Genomic DNA, 20,799 nt, shown 5'->3' with positions numbered 1-20,799 from the left:
TCATACATAAATTATGCAGCAAGCTTGTTAAAATTTGAAAAAATTACTGACGGAAGACATCAGTAATACTAATAGGATATTCGATTATTATGATAATACAATAATATTGTGTTTGTGGAATTATCACTACTAGAATCGCGCTGATAAATGATACAACTACTGCGTCGCACAAAATAAACAGCGACGCATTCGACGGGATCGCTTAATTTTTAGTCGCTAAATACGTAAGACAACGGGCGATGCATCATAATAGTCGCCTCTTGATAATTTTTAGTGACGCATAGTGAATGTTTAGCTACGCATGTAACAATCAACTTATAGCGACACATACCATAGCGACGCTTCAATAGACTGTCGCTAAAAATGTTTTAGCAACTTGTTCATAAATATTTAAGTCGCTAAACATTGATGTAGAATAGCGACTCATGTATGTTTTAGCGACGCATTATTTTGCTGCCTATTTAGCAATGTGTGATAATTTAGCGACGAATTATGTGAGTCTCCTAGTTAGCGACACACATATTTTTAGCTACTCTTTTTTAGTGTCTCCTATTTAGCGACGCATAGTTAGTTTAGCGACGAATTATAAGAGTCGCATATTTATATATTTTTAGCGACGCAGTTTTTTATTTAGCGACACATTCACCAATTAACTTAAAGTGACTCATACATTTAGTGACTCGTTACGAAAAAGTCATTAAAAGTTTATAAGTCGCTAAAATTATCTCATTATATGTCGTTATATATTTTAAGCGACTTTGTAATATTTTAATGCGTCGCCATTTTATTTTTTTTTCTAAATTTTGTTTTTTTTTTTAATTTTTAAAAATTTATTAAAATAGTTAAAATATAAAAATAATTAAAATACAAAAAAACCCAAACTAGCTTCGTCCAAAATAATTAGAATATAAAAATTTAAAATAAATATTTGTTCATAACAAAATAATTATCAATATAATTAAATATCATCTCATTGACATATTTTTACACATGCATACTCATTGAGATGGAAGTTGACATCCTCGTGTTGACGATATTACACCCTCATACTGTATATGGAAAAATTAAAAATTTATTAACACTTATGCAAAATAAATTAATAAAAACTTAATCATTATTAAATTTGTAATTTGGTAAATGAAAATTTAATGAATATTACATTCTTAAGATTTGGCGTGACACATTTTTCCTAATTAAAAGTGGAAAACACATAAGAAAAAAATAATTTAATGAATAAATAAATATTACTTAAAACATAAGTTAATAAATATACGTACCAATTTATTTATAAGATATTGTTTATCCGTATCCCCTCACAGTCATTACGAACATAGCCACTCTCACATTCATCCTCTGATCATTTTCATCAACACTTGTATGGCAAATGGATTGTGAGCCATTGTAGTATCGCCAAGAACATCTTCTTCAACCAATTCTTCTTCAAAAAAAGTACAATGTCGTGGTGAGGTTAAAACAACAGACCGTTTCGAATCAAGTTGATCTTCAACATAAAATATTTGTTGAACTTGTGAAGCCATAATGAATGGGTCAGATTTGTATCCAATTCTACTAAAGTTAACACATGTAAACCCCATCTCATCAACTTTCACACGACTGTTGTCAACCCAATCACACTTGAACATTGGAATTCGAAACATAGTGTAATCGCCCAAATCTCTCTTATGATCCTATAGTATGCCATCTCAGCTAAAATTGGGTTATTATCCTTAGCACTAGTAAAATGCTCACTTTTGGCAATAACTTTGACACCATTATTCTGGGTGACCCCTTTATTATCCATATTTAAAGTGTTGAATCTAACCCCTCTAATGACATATCTTTCATGTTTCATTACCACCCATTGCGGACCATGGGCTAACCATCTTAATGTTTCAGAAACTGTGTGATTAGGTTGACTTCGCTCCTGTGCAATCTAGTCAATTGAAAAAAATATGAAAAATTAAAGCTAAAACAATGATATTATATATTGATTATTTAACTTCCCCATACCTTATCACGTAACCAGTACATAAATGTACGTTTGTGTTCGTCTTGAAACCATTTTTTTTTTCCTTGATTTTCTTTGCTTGACTTCAAGACTTCAAAATGAATACTAAAACAAATAAAATTTGTTGTAATTAATAAAAATATCCAAAATATCAACTTATTGATGCATATTAATATATTCAAAATATCAACTAAATTATACATGTTGATATATATATATATATTAAAAATATCAACTAATTTATACATTAACATGTATACACACCTAACATACGGTTTCACTTCTGGTGTATTCGAAAGTACGCATCTATGAACTTGCTCCCAAAGTTGTTGATCAATTGATTGATTTTTTCCACCTTTAATGGGGGCACCAACATCATCCTTATCATTTAACTTTTGATATCTATCAATTGGGTTTCCAACTGCATCCAACCTTCTCTGAAATTCACTACAAAACTCAATCACTTATTCACATATGTAACCCTTGGCAATACAACCTTCTGGTCGATTTTTATTTCAAACATAACTTTTCAATACTTTCATGTACCTCTCAAACTGGTACACCCACCTTAAATGTATTGGTCCACACAATCTTACCTCTCGAACCAAATGTACAATTAGATGAACCATTACATCAAAAAACAATGGTGGAAAGAATTTCTCTAGAAGGCACAAAGTTATAACAAGATCATTTTGAATTTTGTCCAATTCAGCAACAATGATAGATTTCTTGCAAATTGTATTGAAGAAAAAACAAAGTCTTGCAATTACATGTCTCACATGTTTAGGAAGGATTGCACGAATTGTAAGACGTAAGAGTTGTTGCACCAATGTATGACAATCATGAGATTTCAATCCTACCATCTTTAAGTCCTTCATTGAAACAAGATTCCTAAAGTTTGAAGAATAACCATCTAGAACCTTTAAGTCCACTAAACACTTACAAAACAATTTCTTCTCATGCTTTGATAATGTATAGCAGGCCAGTGGTAGGAAAGTTCAATTTCCTTGCGGCTTAGGGGCCAAGGCTTTCTGCAAACCCATTTCTTGTAAGTCTAACTAAGCATTAACTCCGTCATTCATCTTACCAGGAATATTGAGCAATGTACCATATATGCTCTCACAAAAATTTTTCTTAATATGGATGACATCTAAATTATGTCGCACATGGAGAAATTTCCAATATTCAAATTAAAAAAAAATGGACTTCCTCTTCCAACATTCTTCAGAATCAACAGTCCTTTTCCTTTTGTTTGAGTTATCAAAATTCATTGCATTAAGCTTATCTAAGATTTCTTCTCCAGTCAATGGTTTTGGAAGCACTCCAAATTCTTGAAATCCATTGAAAGCCTTCTTTTGCCTTCTATAGTGATGATTTGGAGGAAGAAATCTTCTATGCCGGGTAAAACTCATTTTTTTCCATGCTCTAGCCTTGTAGCAAAAGTATTTTCACTGCAAATTGGACAAGCATAATATCCCTTCACTGCATGACAGGACAAGTTACCATAAGCTGGGAAATCATTTATTGTCCACAGCAACACTTCCTTCAAAGTGAATTTCTCTTGATGGTAAGAATCGAAGACCGTAACACGCTCATTCCACAACCGCTGCAGGTTTTCAACTAACGGCTCCATGTATACATCAATTTGATTTCCGGGTTACTTCGGTCCAAAAATTAGAAAACTTAACATCATAAATTTCCATTCCATACATAACCAAGGGGGAAGATTATACACAACCGTCATCACAGGCCAACAACTATGCCTACTACTCAACATATTATGTGGATTAACTCCTTCGACCGCGGTCCCAAGTCTCAAATTCCTATCTTCGGATGCAAAGTTTGGCCATAAATGATCAACCAACTTCCAAGATGGAGAATCCGCAGGGTGTTACATTTCCCCTGTCTTAACCTTTCTTCCATTGGCATGCCATGTCAAATTCTTAGCTGTTTCAACACTACGAAACATTTGTTTAAAATGAGTAATAATAGGAAAGTACCATAAAACTTTACTTGGAATATTGCTAATAACTCCATTCTTATCAATTTTCCATCTAGTAGATCCACATTTAGGACATTCATTAAGGTCCACATATTCCTTCCTGAACAAAATACAACTTTTAAGAGATGCATGAATCTTGGTGTACTCCATTCCCAAAGCACTTAAAGTCTTCTTAACATTGTACATGGATGTTGGCAACACATTATCATTTGGCAACATCTCGGATAATAATTGCAACAGTACATCAAAGCTCTTATCAGAATATCCATATCTTGCCTTTAAGTTGTACAATTTAACCAAGGTCGACAAATTGGTAAATTTGGTACAACCTAGGTACAAAGGTTTCTCCGCATCCTCCAATAAGGTAGAAAATTCATTAGTATCATTATCAAAAGTTTTTAATGCAGCACAGGTCATTTCTAAGCTATTGAAAGCCACGTCTTCCTTACTACCATTATCATTTTCATTATATTCTACATTAATGTTCCCAAAATGAGAAGATGGTCCAATACCATCAGCACATGGCTCACCATGCCAAATCCATTGCCGATTGTTGACATCAAACCCATTCCAATATATATGGCCTTTAATATCTCTAATAGTATGGATTTTCATATTCCCACATTGCATGCAAGGACACCATATGGCATTACAATCATTGGCATTCTCCATGCTAAATTTCAAAATTCATTCACCCCTTTAGCAAAATTGCTTGAGGTTATATCTTTTGTTATCCACGATTTATCCATTTCCCTACCAATCTAAGCAGAACAATGTTAAACAATATCACAAAAAAAATTATCGACAAAAGCAAGATTAAGAAAACCCATCGCAAACAAATTATCGACAAAAGAAAGATTAAGAAAACCCAGGGAATCTCGACAAAAGCAAGATTAAGAAAACCCAGCGAGCCTAACCTTCGATTATAATGAAAAATAAATAAATAAAAAATAACCCAGCCCACCACATGTCACCGCCAATCATAAAGAGAAAAGAAACTCACCAAAACCATGGAGACGAAGAAGAAGAAGCTAAGCTAACCACGAGGCAACATAGAGAAATCTAACTTCTCGACAGCAATGCAGGCAAATGGAAACTTAAACACGAAATATCCCACTCTTCAAGTCTCTTTTAGATTGTTTCCAATTCTAACACCTATTATGTAGTGTACTAACATATATTTTGTGAAAAGAAATGGTATTCAAAATCCCACGTAAAATTTTAAAATGCGCCAAAAATTTTATGAAAATGGCTAAACAGGCGACGTATTCAAATAAATTGTGTCTTTAAAGGATAAATAGTTTTAGAGTCGCCCTTTTTTTAATTCTTTTTAAAATTTTTTTTTCTCCTAGTACTGTTTATTTTCTTCTTAAACTTTTGGCAATAACTCTAAAATTATAATTTTTCGTTTAAAAAACTAGATGAACTAGTGATGCATTGTCTTCAGATAGCGTCGCCTATTCATTTATTTAAGGTTTTATACCCTTAAAATAGGATTTTTTACTTTATTTGAGTTTAAAATTTGCATTTGCTATTAAAATATGCAAATCTCATAAATGATACTGTCATGTCTCTGTAAGAATAGGCGAAGCAGTTACATATAAAAGGATCGCCTTATCCAATAGTATTTAAAATTAATTTTTTAATTTTAGTTATTTTTTTTAAAAAAATTTCATCTACAAATATTTTCACGTAGCATTCCAATGAACATCAATTCAATTGATCTAAAAATAGAAAACAGTTTTATCAATGTTCTTTTCAATTATTCACAAATATGTGTATACACAAACACAAAAACACATCTCACAACATAATTTGAGATAGGATATAACAATTGTAAATTGATCTAACGCAATAAGGACCCATAGTCCAATTGCTCGACGTAAGTATGTTCAACGAGTTGAACTTTCATGTTTTTGGCTATCAATGATAGTTTATTTGAACTCAAATAAAATAATAGATTACATTTGTTTCTTCTTTTGAAATAACAAGCGACGCATTAAACGATACATGGGTCGCCAGATAATTTAAGGCGACCCTTTCGTAAGGATAATAGGCGATGCGTAAACATTATTACGAGTCGCCCGTTAGCCATTAATTTTTTTGTTTTTCTATTTTTTTTGACCAATCTAATTTTCTTTCAATATTTAATAACCAGTGAAAATATTAAAGCAAAATAAATTATATGGTTTTTCTTCTTTTTTTATTTGTTTAAAATTTTAGTAATAGGCGACGCATAAGCATAATTAATAGTCGCCTGTTAGATATTTATTCATGTTTTTTGATTTTTATTTTCAATCAATTTGATTTTTTTTTAGCATCAAATCGCCAGTGAAAATATTTAAGCAACATAAATGAGATGTTTTTTTTATTTATTTTAATTTTTTTTATAATATTGGTAAACGGTGCATAAGCATATTTACGTGTCGCCTATTATCAATTAAATTTTTTTTTGGTTTCTTTTTTTTTTTTAAATCAATCTTATTTTCTTTTAATATCAAATATCCAGTGAAAATATTTAAGTAACTTATTAAATGAATTTTTTTTTTTGGTACAAAAGCATAGTAACAGGCGACACATAACAATAGTTACGCGTCGCTTGTTAGCAAATTTTTTTTTGTTTGTTTGCTCTTTTTCTTTAATTAATATGATTTTCTTTCATTATCAAATAACTAGTGAAAATATTTAAACAACATAAATGAGAACTTTTTTTTTTTTTTAAATATTGGTAATAGGCGACGCATAATCATATTTCCGCGTCGTCTACTAGCAAATATTTTTTTTTGATTTTCTTTTTTCAATCAATTTGATTTTCTTTCAACATCAAATATCTAGTAAAAATATTTAAGCAACCTATTAACTGAACCTTTTTTTTTTTTTTGGTGTACAAAAGCGTGGTAACAGGCGACGCATAACCATAGTTACGCGTCGCTTGTTAGCAATTTTTTTTTTTTGGGTGCTCTTTTTTTTTTTAATCAATTTGATTTTCTTTTAGCATCAAATCATCAGTGAAAATATTTAAGCAACATAAATGAGATTTTTTTTTTTTATAATATTGGTAAACGGCGACGCATAAGCATATTTACACGTCACCTGTTATCAATTGATTTTTATTTTTTTTGGTTTTTTTTTTCCTTTTCATTCAATTTGATTTTTTTTAATATCAAATATCCAGTAAAAATATTTAAGCAACTTATTAACTGAACTTTTTTTTTTGGGGACAAAAGCATGGTAACAGGTGACGCATAACAATTGCTACATGTCGCTTGTTAGCAATTTTTTTTTTTGGGTGCTCTTTTTTTTTAACCAACCTGATTTTCTTTCACCATCAAATCACCAGTGAAAATATTTAAACAACATAAATGAGTACCTTTTTTTTTTCCTTTTTAAAAAAAATATTGGTAATAGGCGACGCATAATCATATTTTCGCATCGCCTGTTAGCAAATTTCTTTTTTTTTTGTTTTTTTTTTAATCAATCTGATTTTCTTTCAACATTAAATATCCAGTGAAAATATTTAAGCAACTTATTAACTGAACTTTTTTTTTTTTGGGTACAAAATCATGGTGGTTATGTGTCACCTGTTAGCAATTTCTTGATTTATTTTTGGATGCTCTTCTTTTTTAATCAATCTGATTTTCTTTCAGCATCAAATCACTAGTAAAAATATTTAAGCAACATAAATGAGATTTTTTTTTTCTTCATAATATTGGTAAACGGCGATGCATAAGCATATTTACGTGTCGCTTGTTATCAATTAATTTTTTTTTGGTTTTTTTTTTCAATCAGTCTGATTTTCTTTTATTATCAAATATCCAGTGAAAATATTTAAGCAGCTTATTAAATGAATTTTTTTTTTGGTACAAAAGCATGGTAACAGGCGACGCATAACAATAGTTACGCGTTGCTTGTTAGCAATTTTTTTTTTTGGGTGCTCTTTTTTTTTTAATCATTCTGATTTTCTTTCAGCATTAAATCACTAGTGAAAATATTTAAACAACATAAATGAGTTTTTTTTTTAAAAAAAATATTGGTAATAGGCGACGCATAATCATATTTCCGTGTCACCTATTAGCAAATATTTGTTTTACAATCAGTCTGATTTTATTTCACCATCAAATATCCAGTGAAAATATTTAACCAACTTATTAATTGAACAATTCTTTTTTTTGTACAAAAGCAAGGTAACAAGTGATGCATAACCATAGTTATGCATCTCTTGTTAGCAATTTTTTTTTTTGGGTGCTCTTTTTTTTTTTTATAATAAATTTGATTTTTTTTTAGTATCAAATCACCCGTGAAAATATTTAAACAATATAAATGAGTTTTTTTTTTTTTTTTAAATATTGGTAATAGGCGACGCATAATCGTATTTCCGTGTCACCTATTAGCAAAATTTGTTTTTTCAATCAACCTGATTTCTTTCAATATCAAATATCCAGTGAAAATATTTAAGCAACTTATTAACTGAATTTTTTTTTTTTGGGCCAAAAGCATGCGTCGCTTGTTAGCAATTTTTTTTTTTTGTGTGCTCTTTTTTTTAATCAATTTAATTTTCTTTCAGCATCAAATCACGATTGAAAATATTTAAACAACATTAATGAGTTTGTTTTTCTAAAAAAAAAAAATTGGTAATAGGCGATGCATAATCATATTTTCGCGTCACCTGTTAGCAAATATTTTTTTTTTTTGTTTTTTTTTTCAATCAATCTGATTTTCTTTCAACATCAAATATCCAGTGAAAATATTTAAGCAACATAAATGAGTTTTTTATGTTTTTTGTTTTTGAATCAATCTGATTTTCTTTCAAGTATACTTTATTTCTTTTTAAACTTTCAAAACACTTAAAATTTATATGCTTTTTATTTTTTGATAGGCGACGTAGTTTCTTCTTTATGAGTTGCCCATTCTAATTTCTTTTTTTTTTCTTTTGTATTTCATTTTTTTCATTTTTTTTTGCCTTTAAATATTTTCATTTGCCCCTAAAATGTTCTTAATAACCATTTTTTATTCCCCAATATTCAGGAAATATTAAAAAATAAAATGGCACATTTTTCGATGGGCTTTCTTTTCAATATTTAACCCCAAGTACGGGTACTTGAGTGTTGAATGTAATCTAGGAAGTATGAGAAGATTTTGAAGGATCACTTTCTCATTAGACATTCATGTTTCTTTCAAGGATTTGAAGGATTTTGTGGGTTTCTTTCCTAAATTTCAAAGTTCCTTCTTCCTCTGCTTCTTCTTCTTGCCGATGGTTGGGTTGGAAGCACTTTACCCTTTTGCTATGGTCGTGGCCGTGGCTGGGTCAGGTGAATCGTGTACTTCACCGTCGTAGGGTTGGGTGGCTGGGATTTTTGCCATCTCATCGCGGGGATTGAGTTGCTAGGTTTCTGCCGTGCCATCACCGTCGCCTGTTGTGGTGACTTGAAGTTCCTCTTGATTGCTGAAATTGTAAAGGTGTGCTGTTTTTCATCAGTTTTGGGGTTCAGTGGTGTATGTGTTACTTAAAAAAATATTCTGTTTGCTGTTTTTTTTTTTTTTTTTTTTAATTTTTGTTCATTACTTTTATTTTGGTGGGGTTTTATGTTGTCAAAATCATGTCTTGCCTTTGACAATGGGTTAGCTAAATTTTTTTTTTTGAAAAATAGCTATATTTATTGAGTGGGGTTCGATTGTATGTAATGGAAAATGATATGCTAATATTTTTATTATGTGTTTATATGTTTAAATTCAAGATATAACCATTATAAATTGCATGGGAAATGTCAACGGTATCACAGATGGTTCTCTATTGCGTGGTTCTCTGTTGCAGGTCTTAAAATGACGTCGTTTGTACGGCTCAGAATCCATTAGTGATTTAGTCGCCTTTTGTGTTTGAAAATGTTAATGACTGTTAAAGGGGATAGATGTTAAGAAGATACTATTTACTGCATCACTTGGTAAATAAATTACATGAATTTATCGTTTATTATTGTTATTAATGGTTTATTAATTATACTACACCCTATGTTCATATTGTTGGTAATATTAATTTGTATTTATGTTTTTTGTATGTAGAATTATGGATCCTTTTAATGAACATGTCCTCTCGGATAGGGATGGCACTGGATCACCATCCAGTGATATGGAAAGACTGAATACATCATCCCCAAGGCATAGAAAATGAGGGGCTACAACGATGAAAGGCCTTAGGAAGTATTTGGCGAGAAACAAAAGCTTGGAACCTCAATATAATGAGGTTGGAGTTGCTATTAACTTTGAGGCCGTTTGACTGAACAATTTGGAGGGCTCGTTGGCTAGGAGCACAATACCAATTAATAAACCTAATTGGAAAGTTGTGTCAGATAGGTTAAAAGATAACCTATGGGCATCAATAAATGTACGGAGTAAATTATTGTTAAATATTGTTTATTATGAATCATATTTAATTGATGAAGATTTTATAATTCCTTTTTTGCATTTGTAACTTGTATGCATTTTACTTGCATTTCTAACTTGCCACATTTACTTGTCTATCAATGTTATTAAATATATATATTTTAATTTTGCAGCAATATACAGGTAAAGATGATAGTTTTAGGAAGGTAACTTTAAAAGATTGTTGTGACAAATGGAGAAAATTCAAGAATTACTTACATAAATATTTTGTTCGACCATATATTGACACACCCGAAGAGATGAAGCATCGACCCTCAATGTATGAATTCATAAGCCAAGAGGTGTGGGATGATTTTGTACAACAAAGGTTGTTGGATAAATTTAGGTATAGTTTTATTTGATGCACGTTAATGTTGTATTAAATTGTGTTGTCATTCTTTATATAAAAATTAAAATTTGTTATGGTGACTTAAATTATTTGGGTTTTCTAATATGTATGTTTATAACTTTTGTAGGCATTAAGTCACAAATATTCAGAAAAACGATAATTAAACAAGTATCCGCATAGGATGGGTGCAATAGGCTATGCTAGATTAGAAAAAGCCATTGTATGCAATTTATTTTTATTTACATTTAACCATATTAATTTTGTCATTGTTACTCACTTGCATTATTAAAATTAATTTATATGTAACTTTTGAAGCAACTTGAAAGAGGCACCGAAGATTATGTAGGTCAAGATGACCTATGGATACGGGCACGTATGGGGAAGGATGGAAAATATGCAAATGAAGAAACTGAACATGTAGCGGAAAAAATTGTGAGTATTGTATTTCTTATGAATATTTGTTGCTAACCGTGGATATCCTCACACAAGCTTTGGGAAAAGAGGAGTATGGAGGTAGGCTTAGGGGTCGAGGCAAAGGATACACGGTGACTAAATTTTTTCATACACCTAAGTCGAGTTCATAAAAAAAGACCAAGATGGAGGGAAGTGGAAACAATGTAGCCTATGAGATGCTGCTCAAATGTCTGGTGGCGATCGTCAGAAATTCAAGCAGCAGCAGTGCTTCCCAAGTTGATGCACTCATATCGGCATGTGGTATTGACATTCTGTCACTCAATCATCCAGCCGATGATGTTGCTGCTCAAGGGCTGCCCCCAACCGATGATGTTTATGCTCCTGGGACCCAAGTCGATGATGTTGCTGCTCAAGGGACCCCCTCAGCCGATGATGTTGATGCTCCTGGGATTCAAGTCGATGATGTTGCTGCTCATGGGACCCAATCTACATCTAGGGTTGATGCTTCTCCGATCTATCCATCACCCATGAGATGTTCAGAGGTAATTATTTCATTATAGATATATATATATATATATATGTTTAAGTGGGTTATTATTATCTATATAGCTCCCGTGGTTGAAGAGCCCTACTGTCAGGACCCATCCAAAATTCCTCCCCGGAACCCTAGACAAGCCTTTATCCCAGGGAAATACCATCGAACCTTCCAACGGAAAATCCGATAGCACCTCCCCTAAGGCTAGGACTAACCAAGAATTTCCTGCACTGAAAACACAATTCTATAAACATCCCTTTATTCCTCCCACGTTACTACAATTTGATTCCACAAATTTACAGCACTCCAAATGAATAACAATAATCCAGAGCGTAATTAATACATAAGTGTCCGAGACAGTATACAGAGCTTCATGAAGTACTATTAAGTATAGAAATTACACAGCAAGGATGAAAGGAGTATTACAATAAAATAAATGAAGACGAGGAAGGCTTCTCGATTTACGACAACGATGAAGATCAAGTTCGCTTCGGATGAATACCGACAAAACCTGGTACCTAGAGGAACGGAATTTAAAAATATGAGATGCTAATCATCTCAGTGAGTGACCCTATCTACTGTACAATGATAATACCACGATAATTAAGTAGATAAATAATAATTAATTGGAAATAATATTTTCTCTCAAAACCCTTACGATTCTCTTGGTTGGAAAAGTTCCCCTTTTAAAACCTTTTCACAAAACCCGTTGTTCATATTCCCCGAACACCAAGGGGTCAATTATTCAACTAAATATCAAATAAAATGTAATAATTCAAGCAATCAGAATTTATAATGAAAATAAATCAATTTCTTGAAGAATTAAGTATAGGGAAAATTTACGTCAATTTAAAATCCCCACTTAAATAAATAATAAAACAGCATTAAACATATTCTTAATTTGAATACAATTTCAAAATATTTATTTTTGAAATCCAAGTTCTGAAAATCACTTGATGCACCCACTATATACCAGTGGCGCCAACAGTACCCAGCGTCCCGAGGTACCGCCAGACAGGAGGTTATAGAGAGAAACTGGCATACGGTCGTGTGGCGTCCTATCGCGCCGCTGCAAACAAGCGTCCCTGCCATGGAGGGGTGGCCTACCCTCATCCGATGGCAAACACAGGACAACCCCATAAATCACCTGCGCGCTACTCACACCCACCTGCGGGCTAATCACATCCATGTGCGCACTAATCACGTCCATATATACAGAACACCAGTACGTGTATGATGCATCTAAAAATCATAAATTAATACATCTCAAAATCTCAAATTTTCCGTAGACATACCGGGTTTATTCCATCCAATTAAACCCGTAAATTTTCCACAATGCCTTTATAATCATCGCCATAATTTCATCGCATAAATACCATAATTTTCAAATCCACTAGCTCTCAATTCCACCAATTTAAATATTCAAAATTTTCCAATGGCATAAATGTTTTTGAAATATAATAAATTAAATCACATAATGTTCCATGGGCATAATTATAAAAATTGAAGCCACCAACTTAAACAAATATTTTCCATGAAATATTTGAAAATCAAATCATGCCCAAAAATAATATAAAAATCCAAATATAATTAATTAATTGGAACCATCGTGCTCATGCGTGATAAATACAATTAAATCACAATAAAAAAAATCAGAAATTCATTAATAGCCCAAATTTTCGTTTAGCAGCAATAAACATATGTCTACATATAAAATAATATTTTTCTCACAATTATATTTAAATTCCACCACATGAGCAAAAATTCCAGATATCAAATTAACACCAAATAAATATAATTAATCACCCCAAAATAGTTTTAAAGGTGGGTCACTCACCTTAAGCACGTATATCAATCAAGATTCTCTGCAGGATTGACTCCACTACCTACACGTGCACCTAAAACATCCACAATACACCAAACCAATTATATTAATATTTTAATCGGATAACTCCCAAATGGTTACCCAGGGAGCAAACACAAATGACAACCAAAGTTGATGAGTAATATACCGAATCGAAGCTTGAGTGACGAGGATTACAAATCCGGTTTTACTTCCTGGAGATCGGACCGGTGGTGGCCGGAATCTCGCCGGAAAGCTTTCGGGATTCAACTCTTCGATTCTCTCAATCCGTCGCGAATTGGAGGAAAAGGCCCCCGGATATGGATTCAGGGGATTGGAATTAGTGGAGAGGGACCGGAGACGGGACTGGGTACTCGCCGGAACAGGGATTTCTCCGGCGAGCCGTTGCGGTCACTAGCAACTGTCGCCGGCAGCGGCGCGTATGGTGGCTGGTGGTTGAGATTTTTGGGGTTTTGTAGCTTGAAGGGAGAGGGTCTCAATGGTACCGGCGGTGACAAGAATGGAGGCCGGAATGTGGAGATCTCGGCGGTTGAAGGAATCAATGCCGCCGCCAGAAAAAGCCCCGATTCGGGCTCGTCGCCGGTCGGTTGGCCGTGAAATTTTGGGGTTTGGCCTGGAATGTGGAGGCGCTCCTGGCTGGCCGGCGCGTGTGGCAAGAATCGGCCGGAAAATTTGACAACTCCGGTGGCCGACGATTCTCTCTTTCCCTCTCTCTCTCCTCTCTCTCTTTCTCTTTCCTCCCCCGTCATTTTTCCAAATAAAAGCCACCATGGGTGACACTGTTCACCCATGTGGACCACTCAGATGCCGACATGTGGCATCATTGTGCACTTAAGCCAGATATAATAAAATATTACTGTATTCGGAAAACTTCACATGCCCATAACTTTTTAACCAGATGTCCAATTTAAGCGTGCCGCTATTCTATGAACTCATATCGATGAGTACTTTACAACCACACAAAAGTCAAAACAAAATTCTACAACCATAAAAAGTCAACTCCCGGCATCTTTTGGACAGTTTGCACCTCGACTTATTTTGCCTATAACTTTCAAACCGTAGCTCCGTTTTCGACGTGCTACTAGTTTATGAACTCGGAACATCACGTACTTCGCCACGGTACCACGGTCAACTAGAAAATTCAACCAGAACAAAAAGTCAACTTTTGACCTACTAGGTCAACGGTCAACCTTGGTTAACGTGCAAAAAATGCCGATGTAGTTTGGGACGGGGTGTTACACCTACCTACCGCCATGAGGTCATGGATCGAGTCTTTAAGTTGAAGGAATATTGTGATGTGAACATATATTAATTTTATTTTTTTTATTTTTTATTTTTTTTAACTTTGTAGGGTGTAAAATGCAATCTTGCACAAGGAAATGTTGGCCATATAGTAGCACGTGGCACTTTGGTACCTTCACTGCCAACGGATATGTGCCATGGTGTGAAGCTAGGTGTAGCAAATTATAAGGTCATTGTTGATGACGTTATTGATAGATTTGCACCTTTGCCTATTTTGTCATTTGACATCATACGTGTCGATGATGCTAAAGGTTCTTTTGTTACATGGCCAAGAGATCTTGTTATCTTGCCATCTGAGGAGGTATTGTTCGATGCAGCTATATATAATAATGAAGTTTAAAAAAATTTCGTTTTTGTATATAATAATGAAGTTTAAAATAATTTTGTTTTTGTTCTACTTTAAATGTTGTTTGTTGATATTTGTAGGGAAGCTCGAATAGGTCAAATGTTGAGAATGATCAAGATGATAATGTTGATCCCTTAGTCGTTACCCCAACGATCCGAGAGTTGCTACATCAGATCAAGGACGTCGATAGCGATCATTTATGGTTTTTTAATATGAAAAAAGAGATCTTTGGGGAAGAACAACAGTTGGGCATAACGAGGACCGACATAAATGATTTTTGTTACATGCAAGAATTATCTTCCAAGTGCATCTTGTTCTACATAAGGTAACCTAAATTTGGATGTGTTTATAACTAATTTTTCAATTTAATTAATTATAAACACTATAATTACTTGTAATCGGATTATGTAGGCATTTATGTGAGGGATTGACAGGCTCCTCTGAAGGAAATTATTACTTTGTTCATCCGGATATTATAGCACCGGTTGGTCATCCAAACCCTCATGAACGGATGATAAATATATTGAGTAGATGGCAAGATGCAATAAATAATCAACTATGGTTCTTTCCCTACTGTGCAAGGTAATATTGTGTTAGTTTTAATTGAATTATGTTGTGAAAATATTAATTTCAAAAAACATCATATTAACTAAAATATTTATTAGTGTTTTTAGGAATCATTGGATGCTATGTGTTGTTGATGTATACAAAGCAGTAGCATAGTTTTTTGATTCATTGAAAACTCATAAGAATATAATTTATAAGGATCCAAAAACTTTGATCGACGAGTAACTTAATAACTCTAATTTTTTTAATTAATTGTTCTTATATTGGATATGTACTTTTGAAGCTACAATATAATATTATACAATATTTATATATCTATATAGTTCCTTCATTGCATGGAACCAAGGGAAGACATCTGAAAAGAAACTTCGGTGGCAAAATATTAAGGTAATTATTATATATAAACTGAGCATTATTAGTTGTTAGTTAATTTAAATACTTGTATATATTCGTATCTAATATTACACATAATTTATTGTTTGCAAATTTAGACACCGAAGCAACCCGGGAGTATGGAATGCGGTTACTATATTATGATGATAATGCGAGATATCATTAGGAGCAAAGTTCCTCCCCGGGACTTAAGAGGAATGGTAAATTATTATTAATTTAATGATTTCGTCATATTTCTATTATGTAATAATTAATATTTATGATTATTTGTATATGTATTAACATAAGTTTCTCATGTTCAGTATGAAGGTGTCATTTGGTTACAAGCTGAAAATGTCAACGAATTTAGAGATGAATGGGCAACAGTGATGATCACAAATATCTCAAAGCAATGAATATCTATGCATGGTAGTGAAATAGCTAGCTTTTGTTAATAGCTTTTGTTTGTACATATAAATTATAGTAGACCAATTTGTAAAAATCGCTCATAAGGTAATATTTGTTTTGCATGAACTTTGGTTTTAAACATACCAATTTTACAAAAATTCAAACAATATTAAAAATAATTAAAAGAGTTGAAACATAAAATGGACAACATGCTTGTGCATTGCCTGACACAAATATTGCAAAAAAAAAAAAAAAAAAAAACGAAAAAAAAACAAAAACCAACACAGTTATGCTGCTTAAAAATTTTAAATGGTTATTTGAAGTAGAAAGTAAAACTGATTGATTAATATTTTTAGAAAACCAAAAAAAAGTAATAATAATAAAATAAAAGGGGCAGGCAACACACAATATGCTTGTGCGTTGCCTGATACAAATAATGCAAAAAAACAAAAAAAAAAAAAAAACCAGCATAGTTAAGCTTCTTAAATATTTTAACCAGTTATTTGAAGTTGAAAGTAAAACAGATTGATTAATATTTTATGAAAACCAAAAAAAATAAAATAAAATAAATGGGTAATAGGAGACGCACAATATGCTTGTACGCCGCTTGATACAAATATTTTTGAAAAAAATAAAAATAAAACAAGCTCTATGATGCTGCTAAAATATTTTTACTTGTTATTTAAAGTTGAAAGAAATCAGATTGATCCATATTTACAAAAAACAAAAAAAAAAAAAAATTTAAGAAGTTAAAAGGCGATGCCAAAGTTGATTATGCGTCACCTGATATCAATAAGGTGGGTGGAAAAAAAAAATCCAGCTCAGTTACTTTTCTTAAATATTTTCACTGGTTATTTAAAGTTGAAAGAAAATCAGATTGATTAATATTTCATGAAAAAGGAAAATAAATAAATATAAGGGGAAAAGGCGACGCACAATATGCATATGCATCGCCTGATACAAATATTTGTCAGGACCCATCCAAGATTCCCCACCGGAATCCTAGACAAGCCCTGATCCCAGGGAAATCCTACCAGACCCTCCAATGGAAAAATCCGACAGAACCTCCCCTAGGAGTTGGACTTACCACAAATTTCCTGCATTGAAAACACATTTCTATGGACACTACCTTATTCCTCCCACCTTACTACAATTTAATTCCACAATAATCAGCACTTCCATAAATTAAACAGGGAACTAATGCAGTATCAAATAAAATATATCAAATATAGTATGCAGAGCATCACAGGGTACAAGTAAGTATGAAAATTATACAACAAAGGAGAGAAAGAAATATTACAAATACAAATAACTGAAAAGAAAGAGAACTCCTCGAAATGCAACAGCAACGAAGGTCAAGCTCGCTCCGGACGAATATCTATCAATCCTTGTGCCTAGGGGAACATATTTAAAAATATGAGATGCTAATCATCTTAGTGAGTGATCCGATTTATTATACCATAATATTAATAATGCTAAAATAATAATAATAGTAATTATTTGAAGATGATCTTGCTCTCAAAATTCTCACAACTCACTCAGTTGGAAAAATTCCCCTTTTAAAGCATTTCACAAAACCCAATATCTATATACCTCGAAAAGTAAGGACATCATAAATGAATAAATGCAAACAGCAACAAATATTAAGAATTGAAATTTACCTTGAGAATATATTAATAACAATTAATTGAATTTATAGTAAATTACCACAAGATAAATAAAATCACATCTAAATAAATGAATAAATAAATAAATAACAAATTTCATATTAGAAGAATTCAGCACAATCAAATTAACCAAGCAAGATTTAACACAACATACACTCTTCATTTCAATTACCATTTTGAAAAACATTTAACTTTGATAATTAGGTGGGAGAAAAATAACTTGACGCACCATACTATATACCAGTGCTGCCCTACAGTGCCTAGCATCCCAAGGCACCGTCTGGTGGGCATGTTATAGAGAGAAAACCGGCATCCAGGCCACCCTGGCATCCCACCAGCGGCGATGCTAAAAACTCAATCCTGACCATGGATGGGGAAGCTATGGCCAATATCAAACTTGCTTGTCCTCGGTATAATGGCAAGCATGGAAGAGTATAAACTTGCGGGTTCATCACACTCCACCAATGCCCTAATCACATCCATAACTACAGAACACCGGTACTATATGGGTGCGTCTAAAAAAAAAAAGAAAAAACATATATATATATACCAATTCCCAATTTTTATAAAACAAGGGATAACACCCACAGCATCAATTCATCAAATAATCCATCATCTTAATATCCAAAGGTATATATATATATATATATATCCAATATTTTTCAATACCATAAAATAATTTTCCCACCATTGTTTCAATGTGTGATAACATTTAAATAAATATTTTCTTCACATCCTCCAAATTTAATACAAATAAAACCACATTGAAATCCGCATAGAAATCCACATGTGCATAAACTCATTTAATACATTTGAACTAATCATGAATAACCCGCAATTGACATCAATAATAATTTAATAAAATTATACTCACCATTTCTTAGAATTCAACATATGGGTTTCATACACATATTTACTTCACCCCAAGTTTGGCATCGAAATTTATCAATTAATCAATGCATAAAATTTCACAATTTATAATTGAATTTCATAAAAATAAAATCTCCATAATTTATCAAAATTAAAATATGCTTTAATGCACATATACATTTCAATTATTCAAATTGTGCCATCAAATTCCAAATATAATTTTTCTAAATATTTAACATATAAAATATCACATTTCCAAATAATCAATTATCACAAAATAAATATAATTTAACACCCAAAAATAATATTGAAGGTGGCTCACTCACCTCGAGCATGCGTATCAACCAAGATCCTCCATAAGATCAATTCTACGACTCACACATGCTCCTAGAATAACAAAATTACACAGGATCAATAAATTAATATTTTATTCGGATAAATAATATCCGGTACCCAGGTGGTTTAACACAAACGGTGTCCAAAATTCGTAAATAAGGTATCAATGGAAAGCTAAGGGGACGAGGATCACATTACCGACCTCCGTTGGACTCAACTCGACCGAAGGTGGTCGGAAAGTGGATGGAAGGTTTCGGCCGAACTTTAACTTGTCGTGTCTCCTAAACGGCTGGGAATTGAGCTGAATGATGTTAAAATCGAGCTCAGGAGGTCCAAAATAGGGAGAATAGGGTATGAAATTGGATTGGGTTGGCCGAAAAACAACGAAATCGCCGAAAAATCAAATTGGGTCGCCGGCGGCTTCATTCGCCGATCTGGGCGTGTCGCCACAGACTGGCTGTGAAACTTGGCAGTTGAGCTCACCAACAATTGGGCTTCACTCGTAACCGGCGCTTGTGGCCATCTGGTGGCCGGAAATGGTGCAGACCGAGAGAGAGAGAGAGATCGACGGCAAGGAGAAAGAAAAGAAAAGAAGAAGAAGAAGAAAGAAGAAGGAAGAAGAAAAAGAAGGCCCATGGGGCATTTTCCCCATGTGGGGAAGAGAAAAAAAGAAAAGAAAAAGAAAATAAATATATATATATATATAAAACAATATTAAAATAATACAGTATTTAAAAAAAACTTTGCATATCCATAACTTTTAAACCACATATCCGTTTTGGACGTGCCGCTTGTCTATGAACTTGTATCGACGAGTACTTCACAACCATGCATGAGTCAAAGCTCAACTTTACACGAACAAAACATCAATTCCGGCACCCCTTGGACAGTTTGGACCTCAACTTGTCTTGTTCGTAACTTTCAAACTGCAGCTCCGTTTTCAACGTGTTACTAGTCTATGGATTTAGATTGATATATACTTTGCAATGATACCTCGGTCAGAGAGAAATTCCATCCAGATCAACAAGTCAAATTTGACCCCTCTCGGCCAACGGTGGTCAAATTTTGATGTACTTCAGGGCGGGTTGTTACATACTTCTAAAAAAAAAAGGAAAAAAAAAAACAAAAACAAGCTGTGTGATGCTGCTTAAATATTTTCACTTGTTATTTAAAGTTGAAAGAAAATCATATTGATTAATATTTACAAAAAACCAAAAAACAAAAATTAATAAGTTAACAGGCGACACACACAGTTGGTTATGTGCCGCCTGATATCATTAATGTGGTGAAAAAAAAAATCCAGCTCATTTATTTAAAAAAATATTTTCACTAGTTATTTAAA

Source organism: Ziziphus jujuba, chromosome 7 (genome assembly GCF_031755915.1).
Source record: "Ziziphus jujuba cultivar Dongzao chromosome 7, ASM3175591v1".
NCBI lineage: Eukaryota > Viridiplantae > Streptophyta > Magnoliopsida > Rosales > Rhamnaceae > Ziziphus > Ziziphus jujuba.
Note: the sequence above shows the minus strand (reverse complement) of the source record.